This window comes from Schistocerca gregaria, chromosome 5, assembly GCF_023897955.1.
Source record: "Schistocerca gregaria isolate iqSchGreg1 chromosome 5, iqSchGreg1.2, whole genome shotgun sequence".
NCBI classification, from domain to species: Eukaryota; Metazoa; Arthropoda; class Insecta; order Orthoptera; family Acrididae; genus Schistocerca; species Schistocerca gregaria.
The window spans coordinates 141,577,875-141,596,734 of record NC_064924.1 but is presented as its reverse complement, the minus strand read 5'-3'; positions in this window follow the sequence as shown (position 1 = coordinate 141,596,734).

The window sequence follows — 18,860 nt, the reverse complement described above, 5'->3', positions numbered from 1 at the left end:
AGGGAACTACTCTGAAGGAGACAATATTAAGTTTGACTAAAACGGTAAGCAACATTGTTTTTTCACATCAGTCTCATTACTTTATTGTCTCACCTCATATATCTAGTTCTCCTGTGGTATCCAAAAACAAAGAATTACATTCTTTATCTTTTTAGGTTATTACAGAAGATGAGTTCTAGAAATGTTAAAATCAGTGGCAGAAGCGCAGGAAAAAGTGTGTGCAATCAGAAGGGAACTACTCTGAAGGAGACAACACTAAGTTTGACTAAAACGGTAAGCAACATTGTTTTTTCACATCAGTCTCATTACTTTATTGTCTCACCTCATATATCTAGCTCTCCTGTGGTATCCAAAAACAAAGAATTACACTCTTTATCTTTTTAGGATATTAAAGGAGATGAGTTCTAGAAATGTTACCATCAGTGGCAGAAGCGCTGGAAAAAGTGTGTGCAATCAGAAGGGAACTACTCTGAAGGAGACAACACTAAATTTGACTAAAACGGTAAGCAACATTGTTTTTTCACATCAGTCTCATTACTTTATTGTCTCACCTCATATATCTAGCTCTCCTGTGGTATCCAAAAACAAAGAATTACATTCTTTATCTTTTTAGGATATTACAGAAGATGAGTTCTAGAAATGTTACCATCAGTGGCAGAAGCGCTGGAAAAAGTGTGTGCAATCAGAAGGGAACTACTCTGAAGGAGACAACATTAAGTTTGATTAAACGGTAAGCAACATTGTTTTTTCACATCAGTCTCATTACTTTATTGTCTCACCTCATATATCTAGCTCTCCTGTGGTATCCAAAAACAAAGAATTACATTCTTTAGCTTTTGGTAGAATATTACAGAAGATGAGTTCTAGAAATGTTACCATCAGTGGCAGAAGCGCTGGAAAAAGTGTGTGCAATCAGAAGGGAACTACTCTGAGGGAGACAACACTAAGTTTGACTAAAACAGTAAGAAACATTGTTTTTTCACATCAGTCTCATTACTTTATTGTCTCACCTCATATATCTAGCTCTCCTGTGGTATCCAAAAACATAGAATTACATTCTTTAGCTTTTGATAGAATATTACAGAAGATGAGTTCCAGAAATGTTACCATCAGTGGCAGAAGCGCTGGAAAAAGTGTGTGCAATCAGAAGGGAACTACTCTGAAGGAGACAACACTAAGTTTGACTAAAACGGTAAGCAACATTGTTTTTCCACATCAGTCTCATTACTTTATTGTCTCACTTCATATATCTAGCTCTCCTGTGGTATCCAAAAACAAAGAATTACATTCTTTAGCTTTTGATAGGATATTACAGAAGATGAGTTCCAGAAATGTTACCATCAGTGGCAGAAGCGCTGGAAAAAGTGTGTGCAGTCAGAAGGGAACTACTCTGAAGGAGACAACACTAAGTTTGACTAAAACGGTAAGCAACATTGTTTTTTCACATCAGTCTCATTACTTCATTATCTCACCTCATATATCTAGCTCTCCTGTGGTATAAAAAAACAAAGAATTACATTCTTTAGCTTTTGATAGGATATTACAGAAGATGAGTTCTAGAAATGTTACCATCAGTGGCAGAAGCGCTGGAAAAAGTGGGTGCAATCAGAAGGGAACTACTCTGAAGGAGACAACACTATGATTGACTAAAACGGTAAGCAACATTGTTTTTTCACATCAGTCTCATTACTTTATTGTCTCACCTCATATACCTAGCTCTCCTGTGGTATCCAGAAACAAAGAATTACATTCTTTATCTTTTTAGGATATTACAGAAGATGAGTTCTAGAAATGTTACCATCAGTGGCAGAAGCGCTGGAAAAAGTGTGTGCAATCAGAAGGGAACTACTCTGAAGGAGACAACACTAAGTTTGACTAAAACGGTAAGCAACATTGTTTTTTCACATCAGTCTCATTACTTTATTGTCTCACCTCATATATCTAGCTCTCCTGTGTTATCCAAAAACAAAGAATTACATTCTTTAGCTTTTGATAGGATATTACAGATGATGAGTTCTAGAAATGTTACCATCAGTGGCAGAAGCGCAGGAAAAAGTGTGTGCAATAAGAAGGGAACTACTCTGAAGGAGACAACACTAAGTTTGACTAAAACAGTAAGCAACACTGTTGTTTCACATCAGTCTCATTACTTTATTGTCTCTCCTCATATATCTAGCTCTCCTGTGGTATCCAAAAACAAAGAATTACATTCTTTAGCTTTTGATAGGATATTACAGAAGATGAGTTCTAGAAATGTTACCATCAGTGGCAGAAGCGCTGGAAGAAGTGTTTGCAATCAGAAGGGAACTAAACTGACGGAGACAACAGTAAGTTTGATTAAAACGGTAAGCAACATTGTTTTTTCACATCAGTCTCATTACTTTATTGTCTCACCTCATATATCTAGGTCTCCTGTGGTATCCAAAAACAAAGAATTACATTCTTTTGCTGTTGATAGGATATTACAGAAGACGAGTTCTAGAAATGTTACCATCATTGGCAGAAGCGCTGGAAAAAGTGTGTGCAATCAGAAGGGAACTACTCTGAAGGAGACAACACTAAGTTTGACTAAAACGGTAAGCAACATTGTTTTTTCACATCAGTCTCATTACTTTATTGTCTCACCTCATATATCTAGCTCTCCTGTGGTATCCAAAAACAAAGAATTACATTCTTTAGCTTTTGATAGGATATTACAGAAGATGAGTTCCAGAAATGTTACCATCAGTGGCAGAAGCGCTGGAAAAAGTGTGTGCAATCAGAAGGGAACTACTCTGAAGGAGACAACACTAAGTTTGACTAAAACGGTAAGCAACATTGTTTTTTACCATCAGTCTCATTACTTTATTGTCTCACCTCATATATCTAGCTCTCCCGTGGTATCCAAAAACAAAGAATTACGTTCTTTAGCTTTTGATAGAATATTACAGAAGATGAGTTCTAGAAATGTTACCATCAGTGGCAGAAGCGCTGGAAAAAGTGTGTGCAATCAGAAGGGAACTACTCTGAAGGAGACAACACTAAGTTTGACTAAAACTGTAAGCATAATTGTTTTTTCACATCAGTCTCATTACTTTACTGTCTCACCTCATATATCTAGAAATCCTGTGGTATAAAAAAACAAAGAGTTACATTCTTTAGCTTTTGATAGGATATTACAGAAGATGAGTTCTAGAAATGTTACCATCAGTGGCAGAAGCGCTGGAAAAAGTGTGTGCAATCAGAAGGGAACTACTCTGAAGGAGACAACACTATGATTGACTAAAACGGTAAGCAACATTGTTTTTTCACATCAGTCTCATTACTTTATTGTCTCACCTCATATACTTATCTCTCCTGTGGTATCCAGAAACAAAGAATTACATTCTTTATCTTTTTAGGATATTACAGAAGATGAGTTCTAGAAATGTTACCATCAGTGGCAGAAGCGCTGGAAAAAGTGTGTGCAATCAGAAGGGAACTACTCTGAAGGAGACAACACTAAGTTTGACTAAAACGGTAAGCAACATTGTTTTTTCACATCAGTCTCATTACTTTATTGTCTCACCTCATATATCTAGCTCTCCTGTGTTATCCAAAAACAAAGAATTACATTCTTTAGCTTTTGATAGGATATTACAGAAGATGAGTTCTAGAAATGTTACCATCAGCGGCAGAAGCGCAGGAAAAAGTGTGTGCAATAAGAAGGGAACTACTCTGAAGGAGACAACACTAAGTTTGACTAAAACAGTAAGCAACACAGTTGTTTCACATCAGTCTCATTACTTTATTGTCTCTCCTCATATATCTAGCTCTCCTGTGGTATCCAAAAACAAAGAATTACATTCTTTAGCTTTTGATAGGATATTACAGAAGATGAGTTCTAGAAATGTTACCATCAGTGGCAGAAGCGCTGGAAGAAGTGTGTGCAATCAGAAGGGAACTAAACTGACGGAGACAACAGTAAGTTTGATTAAAACGGTTAGCAACATTGTTTTTTCACATCAGTCTCATTACTTTATTGTCTCACCTCATATATCTAGGTCTCCTGTGGTATCCAAAAACAAAGAATTACATTCTTTTGCTGTTGATAGGATATTACATAAGACGAGTTCTAGAAATGTTACCATCAGTGGCAGAAGCGCTGGAAAAAGTGTGTGCAATCAGAAGGGAACTACTCTGAAGGAGACAACACTAAGTTTGACTAAAACGGTAAGCAACATTGTTTTTTCACATCAGTCTCATTACTTTATTGTCTCACCTCATATATCTAGCTCTCCTGTGGTATCCAAAAACAAAGAATTACATTCTTTAGCTTTTGATAGGATATTACAGAAGATGAGTTCCAGAAATGTTACCATCAGTGGCAGAAGCGCTGGAAAAAGTGTGTGCAATCAGAAGGGAACTACTCTGAAGGAGACAACACTAAGTTTGACTAAAACGGTAAGCAACATTGTTTTTTCACATCAGTCTCATTACTTTATTGTCTCACCTCATATATCTAGCTCTCCTGTGGTATCCAAAAACAAAGAATTACATTGTTTAGCTTTTGACAGGGTATTACAGAAGATGAGTTCCAGAAATGTTACCATCAGTGGCAGAAGCGCTGGAAAAAGTGTGTGCAATCAGAAGGGAACTACTCTGAAGGAGACAACAATAAGTTTGACTAAAACGGTAAGCAACATTGTTTTTTCACATCAGTCTCATTACTTTATTGTCTCACCTCATATATCTAGCTCTCCTGTGGTATCCAAAAACAAAGAATTTAATTTTTTAGCTTTTGATAGGATATTACAGAAGATGAGTTCCAGAAATGTTACCATCAGTGGCAGAAGCGCTGGAAAAAGTGTGTGCAATCAGAAGGGAACTACTCTGAAGGAGACAACACTAAGTTTGACTAAAACGGTAAGCAACATTGTTTTTTCACATCAGTCTCATTACTTTATTGTCTCACCTCATATATCTACCTCTCCTGTGGTATCCAAAAACAAAGAATTACATTCTTTAGCTTTTGATAGGATATTACAGAAGATGAGTTCCAGAAATGTTACCATCAGTGGCAGAAGCGCTGGAAAAAGTGTGTGCAATCAGAAGGGAACTACTCTGAAGGAGACAACACTAAGTTTGACTAAAACGGTAAGCAACATTGTTTTTTCACATCAGTCTCATTACTTTATTATCTCACCTCATATATCTAGCTCTCCTGTGGTATCCAAAAACAAAGAATTACATTCTTTAGCTTTTGATAGAATATTACAAAAGATGAGTTCTAGAAATGTTACCATCAGTGGCAGAAGCGCTGGAAAAATTGGGTGCAATCAGAAGGGAACTACTCTGAAGGAGACAACACTATGATTGACTAAAACGGTAAGCAACATTGTTTTTTCACATCAGTCTCATTACTTAATTAACTCACCTCATATATATAGCTCTCCAGTGGTATCCAAAAACAAAGAATTACATTCTTTAGCTTTTGATAGGATATTACAGAAGATGGGTTCCAGAAATGTTACCATCAGTGGCAGAAGCGCTGGAAAAAGTGTGTGCAATCAGAAGGGAACTACTCTGAAGGAGACAACACTAAGTTTGACTAAAACGGTAAGCAACATTGTTTTTTCACATCAGTCTCATTACTTTATTGTCTCACCTCATATATCTAGCTCTCCTGTGGTATCCAAAAACAAAGAATTACATTCCTTAGCTTTTGATAGGATATTACAGAAGATGAGTTCCAGAAATGTTACCGTCAGTGGCAGAAGCGCTGGAAAAAGTGTGTGCAATCAGAAGGGAACTACTCTGAAGGAGACAACAGTAAGTTTGATTAAAAAGGTAAGCAACATTGTTTTTTCACATCAGTCTCATTACTTTATTGTCTCACCTCATATATCTAGCTCTCCTGTGGTATCCAAAAACAAAGAATTACACTCTTTATCTTTTTAGGATATTGAGGGAGATGAGTTCTAGAAATGTTACCATCAGTGGCAGAAGCGCTGGAAGAAGTGTGTGCAATCAGAAGGGAACTACTCTGAAGGAGACAACACTAAGTTTGACTAAAACGGTAAGCAACATTGTTTTTTCACATCAGTCTCATTACTTTATTGTCTCACCTCATATATCTAGCTCTCCAGTGGTATCCAAAAACAAAGAATTACGTTCTTTAGCTTTTGATAGAATATTACAGAAGATGAGTTCCAGAAATGTTACCATCAGTGGCAGAAGCGCTGGAAAAAGTGTGTGCAATCAGAAGGGAACTACTCTGAAGGAGACAACACTAAGTTTGACTAAAACGGTAAGCAACATTGTTTTTTCACATCAGTCTCATTACTTTATTATCTCACCTCATATATCTAGCTCTCCTGTGGTATCCAAAAACAAAGAATTACATTTTTTAGCTTTTGATAGAATATTACAAAAGATGAGTTCTAGAAATGTTACCATCAGTGGCAGAAGCGCTGGAAAAAGTGGGTGCAATCAGAAGGGAACTACTCTGAAGGAGACAACACTATGATTGACTAAAACGGTAAGCAACATTGTTTTTTCACATCAGTCTCATTACTTAATTGTCTCACCTCATATATATAGCTCTCCAGTGGTATCCAAAAACAAAGAATTACATTCTTTAGCTTTTGATAGGATATTACAGAAGATGAGTTCCAGAAATGTTACCATCAGTGGCAGAAGCGCTGGAAAAAGTGTGTGCAATCAGAAGGGAACTACTCTGAAGGAGACAACACTAAGTTTGACTAAAACGGTAAGCAACATTGTTTTTTCACATCAGTGTCATTACTTTATTGTCTCACCTCATATATCTAGCTCTCCTGTGGTATCCAAAAACAAAGAATTACATTCTTTAGCTTTTGATAGGATATTACAGAAGATGAGTTCCAGAAATGTTACCGTCAGTGGCAGAAACGCTGGAAAAAGTGTGTGCAATCAGAAGGGAACTACTCTGAAGAAGACAACAGTAAGTTTGATTAAAAAGGTAAGCAACATTGTTTTTTCACATCAGTCTCATTACTTTATTGTCTCACCTCATATATCTAGCTCTCCTGTGGTATCCAAAAACAAAGAATTACACTCTTTATCTTTTTAGGATATTGAGGGAGATGAGTTCTAGAAATGTTACCATCAGTGGCAGAAGCGCTGGAAAAAGTGTGTGCAATCAGAATGGAACTACTCTGAAGGAGACAACACTAAGTTTGACTAAAACGGTAAGCAACATTGTTTTTTCACATCAGTCTCATTACTTTATTGTCTCACCTCATATATCTAGCTCTCCAGTGGTATCCAAAAACAAAGAATTACGTTCTTTAGCTTTTGATAGAATATTACAGAAGATGAGTTCTAGAAATGTTACCATCAGTGGCAGAAGCGCTGGAAAAAGTGTGTGCAATCAGAAGGGAACTACTCTGAAGGAGACAACACTAAGTTTGACTAAAACTGTAAGCATCATTGTTTTTTCACATCAGTCTCATTACTTTACTGTCTCACCTCATATATCTAGCTCTCCTGTGGTATCCAAAAACAAAGAATTACATTCCTTAGCTTTTGATAGGATATTACAGAAGATGAGTTCCAGAAATGTTACCATCAGTGGCAGAAGCGCTGGAAAAAGTGTGTGCAATCAGAAGGGAACTACTCTGAAGGAGACAACACTAAGTTTGACTAAAACGGTAAGCAACATTGTTTTTTCACATCAGTCTCATTACTTTATTGTCTCACCTCATATATCTAGCTCTCCTGTGGTATCCAAAAACAAAGAATTACATTCTTTAGCTTTTGAAAGGGCAGAAGCGCTGGAAAAGGTGTGTGCAATCAGAAGGGAACTACTCTGAAGGAGACAACACTAAGTTTGACTAAAACGGTAAGCAACATTGTTTTTTCACATCAGTCTCATTACTTTATTATCTCACCTCATATATCTAGCTCTCCTGTGGTATCCAAAAACAAAGAATTACATTCTTTAGCTTTTGATAGAATATTACAGAAGATGAGTTCTAGAAATGTTACCATCAGTGGCAGAAGCGCTGGAAAAAGTGGGTGCAATCAGAAGGGAACTACTCTGAAGGAGACAACACTATGATTGACTGAAACGGTAAGCAACATTGTTTTTTCACATCAGTCTCATTACTTAATTGTCTCACCTCATATATCTAGCTCTCCAGTGGTATCCAAAAACAAAGAATTACATTCTTTAGCTTTTGATAGGATATTACAGAAGATGAGTTCCAGAAATGTTACCATCAGTGGCAGAAGCGCTGGAAAAAGTGTGTGCAATCAGAAGGGAACTACTCTGAAGGAGACAACACTAAGTTTGACTAAAACGGTAAGCAACATTGTTTTTTCACATCAGTCTCATTACTTTATTGTCTCACCTCATATATCTAGCTCTCCTGTGGTATCCAAAAACAAAGAATTACATTCTTTAGCTTTTGATAGGATATTACAGAAGATGAGTTCCAGAAATGTTACCGTCAGTGGCAGAAGCGCTGGAAAAAGTGTGTGCAATCAGAAGGGAATTACTCTGAAGGAGACAACAGTAAGTTTGATTAAAAAGGTAAGCAACATTGTTTTTCACATCAGTCTCATTACTTTATTGTCTCACCTCATATATCTAGCTCTCCTGTGGTATCCAAAAACAAAGAATTACACTCTTTATCTTTTTAGGATATTGAAGGAGATGAGTTCTAGAAACGTTACCATCAGTGGCAGAAGCGCTGGAAAAAGTGTGTGCAATCAGAAGGGAACTAATCTTAAGGAGACAACACTAAGTTTGACTAAAACGGTAAGCAACATTGTTTTTTCACATCAGTCTCATTACTTTATTGTCTCACCTCATATATCTAGCTCTCCTGTGGTATCCAAAAACAAAGAATTACATTCTTTTGCTTTTGATAGGATATTACAGAAGACGAGTTCTAGAAATGTTACCATCAGTGGCAGAAGCGCTGGAAAAAGTGTGTGCAATCAGAAGGGAACTACTCTGAAGGAGACAACACTAAGTTTGACTAAAACGGTAAGCAACATTGTTTTTTCACATCAGTCTCATTACTTTATTGTCTCACCTCATATATCTAGCTCTCCTGTGGTATCCAAAAACAAAGAATTACATTCTTTAGCTTTTGATAGGATATTACAGAAGATGAGTTCCAGAAATGTTACCATCAGTGGCAGAAGCGCTGGAAAAAGTGTGCAATCAGAAGGGAACTACTCTGAAGGAGACAACACTAAGTTTGACTAAAACGGTAAGCAACATTGTTTTTTCACATCAGTCTCATTACTTTATTATCTCACCACATATATCTACCTCTCCTGTGGTATATAAAAACAAAGATTTACATTCATTAGCTTTTGATAGGATATTACAGAAGATGAGTTCCAGAAATGTTCCCATCAGAGGAAGAAGCGCTGGAAAAAGTGTGTGCAATCAGAAGGGAACTACTCTGAAGGAGACAACACTAAGTTTGACTAAAACGGTAAGCAACATTGTTTTTTCACATCAGTCTCATTACTTTATTGTCTCACCTCATATATCTAGCTCTCCTGTGGTATCCAAAAACAAAGAATTACATTCTTTAGCTTTTGATAGGATATTACAGAAGATGAGTTCCAGAAATGTTACCATCAGTGGCAGAAGCGCTGGAAAAAGTGTGTGCAATCAGAAGGGAACTACTCTGAAGGAGACAACACTAAGTTTGACTAAAACGGTAAGCAACATTGTTTTTTCACATCAGTCTCATTACTTTATTGTCTCACCTCATATATCTAGCTCTCCTGTGGTATCCAAAAACAAAGAATTACATTCTTTAGCTTTTGATAGGATATTACAGAAGATGAGTTCCAGAAATGTTACCGTCAGTGGCAGAAGCGCTGGAAAAAGTGTGTGCAATCAGAAGGGAAATACTCTGAAGGAGACAACAGTAAGTTTGATTAAAAAGGTAAGCAACATTGTTTTTTCACATCAGTCTCATTACTTTATTGTCTCACCTCATATATCTAGCTCTCCTGTGGTATCCAAAAACAAAGAATTACACTCTTTATCTTTTTAGGATATTGAGGGAGATGAGTTCTAGAAATGTTACCATCAGTGGCAGAAGCGCTGGAAAAAGTGTGTGCAATCAGAAGGGAACTACTCTGAAGGAGACAACACTAAGTTTGACTAAAACGGTAAGCAACATTGTTTTTTCACATCAGTCTCATTACTTTATTGTCTCACCTCATATATCTAGCTCTCCAGTGGTATCCAAAAACAAAGAATTACGTTCTTTAGCTTTTGATAGAATATTACAGAAGATGAGTTCCAGAAATGTTACCATCAGTGGCAGAAGCGCTGGAAAAAGTGTGTGCAATCAGAAGGGAACTACTCTGAAGGAGACAACACTAAGTTTGACTAAAACGGTAAGCAACATTGTTTTTTCACATCAGTCTCATTACTTTATTATCTCACCTCATATATCTAGCTCTCCTGTGGTATCCAAAAACAAAGAATTACATTCTTTAGCTTTTGATAGAATATTACAAAAGATGAGTTCTAGAAATGTTACCATCAGTGGCAGAAGCGCTGGAAAAAGTGGGTGCAATCAGAAGGGAACTACTCTGAAGGAGACAACACTATGATTGACTAAAACGGTAAGCAACATTGTTTTTTCACATCAGTCTCATTACTTAATTGTCTCACCTCATATATATAGCTCTCCAGTGGTATCCAAAAACAAAGAATTACATTCTTTAGCTTTTGATAGGATATTACAGAAGATGAGTTCCAGAAATGTTACCATCAGTGGCAGAAGCGCTGGAAAAAGTGTGTGCAATCAGAAGGGAACTACTCTGAAGGAGACAACACTAAGTTTGACTAAAACGGTAAGCAACATTGTTTTTTCACATCAGTCTCATTACTTTATTGTCTCACCTCATATATCTAGCTCTCCTGTGGTATCCAAAAACAAAGAATTACATTCTTTAGCTTTTGATAGGATATTACAGAAGATGAGTTCCAGAAATGTTACCGTCAGTGGCAGAAGCGCTGGAAAAAGTGTGTGCAATCAGAAGGGAACTACTCTGAAGGAGACAACAGTAAGTTTGATTAAAAAGGTAAGCAACATTGTTTTTTCACATCAGTCTCATTACTTTATTGTCTCACCTCATATATGTAGCTCTCCTGTGGTATCCAAAAACAAAGAATTACACTCTTTATCTTTTTAGGATATTGAGGGAGATGAGTTCTAGAAATGTTACCATCAGTGGCAGAAGCGCTGGAAAAAGTGTGTGCAATCAGAAGGGAACTACTCTGAAGGAGACAACACTAAGTTTGACTAAAACGGTAAGCAACATTGTTTTTTCACATCAGTCTCATTACTTTATTGTCTCACCTCATATATCTAGCTCTCCAGTGGTATCCAAAAACAAAGAATTACGTTCTTTAGCTTTTGATAGAATATTACAGAAGATGAGTTCTAGAAATGTTACCATCAGTGGCAGAAGCGCTGGAAAAAGTGTGTGCAATCAGAAGGGAACTACTCTGAAGGAGACAACACTAAGTTTGACTAAAACTGTAAGCATCATTGTTTTTTCACATCAGTCTCATTACTTTACTGTCTCACCTCATATATCTAGCTCTCCTGTGGTATCCAAAAACAAAGAATTACATTTTTTAGCTTTTGATAGGATATTACAGAAGATGAGTTCCAGAAATGTTACCATCAGTGGCAGAAGCGCTGGAAAAAGTGTGTGCAATCAGAAGGGAACTACTCTGAAGGAGACAACACTAAGTTTGACTAAAACGGTAAGCAACATTGTTTTTTCACATCAGTCTCATTACTTTATTGTCTCACCTCATATATCTAGCTCTCCTGTGGTATCCAAAAACAAAGAATTACATTCTTTAACTTTTGAAAGGATATTACAGAAGATAAGTTCCAGAAATGTTACCATCAAGGGCAGAAGCGCTGGAAAAAGTGTGTGCAATCAGAAGGGAACTACTCTGAAGGAGACAACACTAAGTTTGACTAAAACGGTAAGCAACATTGTTTTTTCACATCAGTCTCATTACTTTATTATCTCACCTCATATATCTAGCTCTCCTGTGGTATCCAAAAACAAAGAATTACATTCTTTAGCTTTTGATAGAATATTACAGAAGATGAGTTCTAGAAATGTTACCATCAGTGGCAGAAGCGCTGGAAAAAGTGGGTGCAATCAGAAGGGAACTACTCTGAAGGAGACAACACTATGATTGACTGAAACGGTAAGCAACATTGTTTTTTCACATCAGTCTCATTACTTAATTGTCTCACCTCATATATCTAGCTCTCCAGTGGTATCCAAAAACAAAGAATTACATTCTTTAGCTTTTGATAGGATATTACAGAAGATGAGTTCCAGAAATGTTACCGTCAGTGGCAGAAGCGCTGGAAAAAGTGTGTGCAATCAGAAGGGAAATACTCTGAAGGAGACAACAGTAAGTTTGATTAAAAAGGTAAGCAACATTGTTTTTTCACATCAGTCTCATTACTTTATTGTCTCACCTCATATATCTAGCTCTCCTGTGGTATCCAAAAACAAAGAATTACACTCTTTATCTTTTTAGGATATTGAGGGAGATGAGTTCTAGAAATGTTACCATCAGTGGCAGAAGCGCTGGAAAAAGTGTGTGCAATCAGAAGGGAACTACTCTGAAGGAGACAACACTAAGTTTGACTAAAACGGTAAGCAACATTGTTTTTTCACATCAGTCTCATTACTTTATTGTCTCACCTCATATATCTAGCTCTCCAGTGGTATCCAAAAACAAAGAATTACGTTCTTTAGCTTTTGATAGAATATTACAGAAGATGAGTTCCAGAAATGTTACCATCAGTGGCAGAAGCGCTGGAAAAAGTGTGTGCAATCAGAAGGGAACTACTCTGAAGGAGACAACACTAAGTTTGACTAAAACGGTAAGCAACATTGTTTTTTCACATCAGTCTCATTACTTTATTATCTCACCTCATATATCTAGCTCTCCTGTGGTATCCAAAAACAAAGAATTACATTCTTTAGCTTTTGATAGAATATTACAAAAGATGAGTTCTAGAAATGTTACCATCAGTGGCAGAAGCGCTGGAAAAAGTGGGTGCAATCAGAAGGGAACTACTCTGAAGGAGACAACACTATGATTGACTAAAACGGTAAGCAACATTGTTTTTTCACATCAGTCTCATTACTTAATTGTCTCACCTCATATATATAGCTCTCCAGTGGTATCCAAAAACAAAGAATTACATTCTTTAGCTTTTGATAGGATATTACAGAAGATGAGTTCCAGAAATGTTACCATCAGTGGCAGAAGCGCTGGAAAAAGTGTGTGCAATCAGAAGGGAACTACTCTGAAGGAGACAACACTAAGTTTGACTAAAACGGTAAGCAACATTGTTTTTTCACATCAGTCTCATTACTTTATTGTCTCACCTCATATATCTAGCTCTCCTGTGGTATCCAAAAACAAAGAATTACATTCTTTAGCTTTTGATAGGATATTACAGAAGATGAGTTCCAGAAATGTTACCGTCAGTGGCAGAAGCGCTGGAAAAAGTGTGTGCAATCAGAAGGGAACTACTCTGAAGGAGACAACAGTAAGTTTGATTAAAAAGGTAAGCAACATTGTTTTTTCACATCAGTCTCATTACTTTATTGTCTCACCTCATATATGTAGCTCTCCTGTGGTATCCAAAAACAAAGAATTACACTCTTTATCTTTTTAGGATATTGAGGGAGATGAGTTCTAGAAATGTTACCATCAGTGGCAGAAGCGCTGGAAAAAGTGTGTGCAATCAGAAGGGAACTACTCTGAAGGAGACAACACTAAGTTTGACTAAAACGGTAAGCAACATTGTTTTTTCACATCAGTCTCATTACTTTATTGTCTCACCTCATATATCTAGCTCTCCAGTGGTATCCAAAAACAAAGAATTACGTTCTTTAGCTTTTGATAGAATATTACAGAAGATGAGTTCTAGAAATGTTACCATCAGTGGCAGAAGCGCTGGAAAAAGTGTGTGCAATCAGAAGGGAACTACTCTGAAGGAGACAACACTAAGTTTGACTAAAACTGTAAGCATCATTGTTTTTTCACATCAGTCTCATTACTTTACTGTCTCACCTCATATATCTAGCTCTCCTGTGGTATCCAAAAACAAAGAATTACATTTTTTAGCTTTTGATAGGATATTACAGAAGATGAGTTCCAGAAATGTTACCATCAGTGGCAGAAGCGCTGGAAAAAGTGTGTGCAATCAGAAGGGAACTACTCTGAAGGAGACAACACTAAGTTTGACTAAAACGGTAAGCAACATTGTTTTTTCACATCAGTCTCATTACTTTATTGTCTCACCTCATATATCTAGCTCTCCTGTGGTATCCAAAAACAAAGAATTACATTCTTTAACTTTTGAAAGGATATTACAGAAGATAAGTTCCAGAAATGTTACCATCAAGGGCAGAAGCGCTGGAAAAAGTGTGTGCAATCAGAAGGGAACTACTCTGAAGGAGACAACACTAAGTTTGACTAAAACGGTAAGCAACATTGTTTTTTCACATCAGTCTCATTACTTTATTATCTCACCTCATATATCTAGCTCTCCTGTGGTATCCAAAAACAAAGAATTACATTCTTTAGCTTTTGATAGAATATTACAGAAGATGAGTTCTAGAAATGTTACCATCAGTGGCAGAAGCGCTGGAAAAAGTGGGTGCAATCAGAAGGGAACTACTCTGAAGGAGACAACACTATGATTGACTGAAACGGTAAGCAACATTGTTTTTTCACATCAGTCTCATTACTTAATTGTCTCACCTCATATATCTAGCTCTCCAGTGGTATCCAAAAACAAAGAATTACATTCTTTAGCTTTTGATAGGATATTACAGAAGATGAGTTCCAGAAATGTTACCATCAGTGGCAGAAGCGCTGGAAAAAGTGTGTGCAATCAGAAGGGAACTACTCTGAAGGAGACAACACTAAGTTTGACTAAAACGGTAAGCAACATTGTTTTTTCACATCAGTCTCATTACTTTATTGTCTCACCTCATATATCTAGCTCTCCTGTGGTATCCAAAAACAAAGAATTACATTCTTTAGCTTTTGATAGGATATTACAGAAGATGAGTTCCAGAAATGTTACCGTCAGTGGCAGAAGCGCTGGAAAAAGTGTGTGCAATCAGAAGGGAATTACTCTGAAGGAGACAACAGTAAGTTTGATTAAAAAGGTAAGCAACATTGTTTTTCACATCAGTCTCATTACTTTATTGTCTCACCTCATATATCTAGCTCTCCTGTGGTATCCAAAAACAAAGAATTACACTCTTTATCTTTTTAGGATATTGAAGGAGATGAGTTCTAGAAACGTTACCATCAGTGGCAGAAGCGCTGGAAAAAGTGTGTGCAATCAGAAGGGAACTAATCTTAAGGAGACAACACTAAGTTTGACTAAAACAGTAAGCAACACAGTTGTTTCACATCAGTCTCATTACTTTATTGTCTCTCCTCATATATCTACCTCTCCTGTGGTATATAAAAACAAAGATTTACATTCATTAGCTTTTGATAGGATATTACAGAAGATGAGTTCCAGAAATGTTCCCATCAGAGGAAGAAGCGCTGGAAAAAGTGTGTGCAATCAGAAGGGAACTACTCTGAAGGAGACAACACTAAGTTTGACTAAAACGGTAAGCAACATTGTTTTTTCACATCAGTCTCATTACTTTATTGTCTCACCTCATATATCTAGCTCTCCTGTGTTATCCAAAAACAAAGAATTACATTCTTTAGCTTTTGATAGGATATTACAGAAGATGAGTTCTAGAAATGTTAGCATCAGCGGCAGAAGCGCAGGAAAAAGTGTGTGCAATAAGAAGGGAACTACTCTGAAGGAGACAACACTAAGTTTGACTAAAACAGTAAGCAACACAGTTGTTTCACATCAGTCTCATTACTTTATTGTCTCTCCTCATATATCTAGCTCTCCTGTGGTATCCAAAAACAAAGAATTACATTCTTTAGCTTTTGATAGGATATTACAGAAGATGAGTTCTAGAAATGTTACCATCAGTGGCAGAAGCGCTGGAAGAAGTGTGTGCAATCAGAAGGGAACTAAACTGACGGAGACAACAGTAAGTTTGATTAAAACGGTAAGCAACATTGTTTTTTCACATCAGTCTCATTACTTTATTGTCTCACCTCATATATCTAGCTCTCCTGTGGTATCCAAAAACAAAGAATTACATTCTTTTGCTGTTGATAGGATATTACATAAGACGAGTTCTAGAAATGTTACCATCAGTGGCAGAAGCGCTGGAAAAAGTGTGTGCAATCAGAAGGGAACTACTCTGAAGGAGACAACACTAAGTTTGACTAAAACGGTAAGCAACATTGTTTTTTCACATCAGTCTCATTACTTTATTGTCTCACCTCATATATCTAGCTCTCCTGTGGTATCCAAAAACAAAGAATTACATTCTTTAGCTTTTGATAGGATATTACAGAAGATGAGTTCCAGAAATGTTACCATCAGTGGCAGAAGCGCTGGAAAAAGTGTGTGCAATCAGAAGGGAACTACTCTGAAGGAGACAACACTAAGTTTGACTAAAACGGTAAGCAACATTGTTTTTTCACATCAGTCTCATTACTTTATTGTCTCACCTCATATATCTAGCTCTCCTGTGGTATCCAAAAACAAAGAATTACATTCTTTAGCTTTTGATAGGATGTTACAGAAGATGAGTTCCAGAAATGTTACCGTCAGTGGCAGAAGCGCTGGAAAAATTGGGTGCAATCAGAAGGGAACTACTCTGAAGGAGACAACAGTAAGTTTGATTAAAAAGGTAAGCAACATTGTTTTTTCACATCAGTCTCATTACTTTATTGTCTCACCTCATATATCTAGCTCTCCTGTGGTATCCAAAAACAAAGAATTACACTCTTTATCTTTTTAGGATATTGAGGGAGATGAGTTCTAGAAATGTTACCATCAGTGGCAGAAGCGCTGGAAAAAGTGTGTGCAATCAGAAGGGAACTACTCTGAAGGAGACAACACTAAGTTTGACTAAAACGGTAAGCAACATTGTTTTTTCACATCAGTCTCATTACTTTATTGTCTCACCTCATATATCTACCTCTCCTGTGGTATCCAAAAACAAAGAATTACATTCTTTAGCTTTTGATAGGATATTACAGAAGATGAGTTCCAGAAATGTTACCATCAGTGGCAGAAGCGCTGGAAAAAGTGTGTGCAATCAGAAGGGAACTACTCTGAAGGAGACAACACTAAGTTTGACTAAAACGGTAAGCAACATTGTTTTTTCACATCAGTCTCATTACTTTATTATCTCAGCTCTTATATCTAGCTCTCCTGTGGTATCCAAAAACAAAGAATTACATTCTTTAGCTTTTGATAGAATATTACAAAAGATGAGTTCTAGAAATGTTACCATCAGTGGCAGAAGCGCTGGAAAAAGTGGGTGCAATCAGAAGGGAACTACTCTGAAGGAGACAACACTATGATTGACTAAAACGGTAAGCAACATTGTTTTTTCACATCAGTCTCATTACTTAATTGTCTCACCTCATATATATAGCTCTCCAGTGGTATCCAAAAACAAAGAATTACATTCTTTAGCTTTTGATAGGATATTACAGAAGATGAGTTCCAGAAATGTTACCATCAGTGGCAGAAGCGCTGGAAAAAGTGTGTGCAATCAGAAGGGAACTACTCTGAAGGAGACAACACTAAGTTTGACTAAAACGGTAAGCAACATTGTTTTTTCACATCAGTCTCATTACTTTATTGTGTCACCTCATATATCTAGCTCTCCTGTGGTATCCAAAAACAAAGAATTACATTCTTTAGCTTTTGATAGGATATTACAGAAGATGAGTTCCAGAAATGTTACCGTCAGTGGCAGAAGCGCTGGAAAAAGTGTGTGCAATCAGAAGGGAACTACTCTGAAGGAGACAACAGTAAGTTTGATTAAAAAGGTAAGCAACATTGTTTTTTCACATCAGTCTCATTACTTTATTGACTCACCTCATATATCTAGCTCTCCTGTGGTATCCAAAAACAAAGAATTACACTCTTTATCTTTTTAGGATATTGAGGGAGATGAGTTCTAGAAATGTTACCATCAGTGGCAGAAGCGCTGGAAAAAGTGTGTGCAATCAGAAGGGAACTATTCTGAAGGAGACAACACTAAGTTTGACTAAAACGGTAAGCAACATTGTTTTTTCACATCAGTCTCATTACTTTATTGTCTCACCTCATATATCTAGCTCTCCAGTGGTATCCAAAAACAAAGAATTACGTTCTTTAGCTTTTGATAAAATATTACAGAAGATGAGTTCTAGAAATGTTACCATCAGTGGCAGAAGCGCTGGAAAAAGTGTGTGCAATCAGAAGGGAACTACTCTGAAGGAGACAACACTAAGTTTGACTAAAACTGTAAGCATCATTGTTTTTTCACATCAGTCTCATTACTTTACTGTCTCACCTCATATATCTAGCTCTCCTGTGGTATCCAAAAACAAAGAATTACATTTTTTAGCTTTTGATAGGATATTACAGAAGATGAGTTCCAGAAATGTTACCATCAGTGCAGAAGCGCTGGAAAAAGTGTGTGCAATCAGAAGGGAACCACTCTGAAGGAGACAACACTAAGTTTGACTAAAACGGTAAGCAACATTGTTTTTTCACATCAGTCTCATTACTTTATTGTCTCACCTCATATATCTAGCTCTCCTGTGGTATCCAAAAACAAAGAATTACATTCTTTAGCTTTTGAAAGGATATTACAGAAGATGAGTTCCAGAAATGTTACCATCAAGGGCAGAAGCGCTGGAAAAAGTGTGTGCA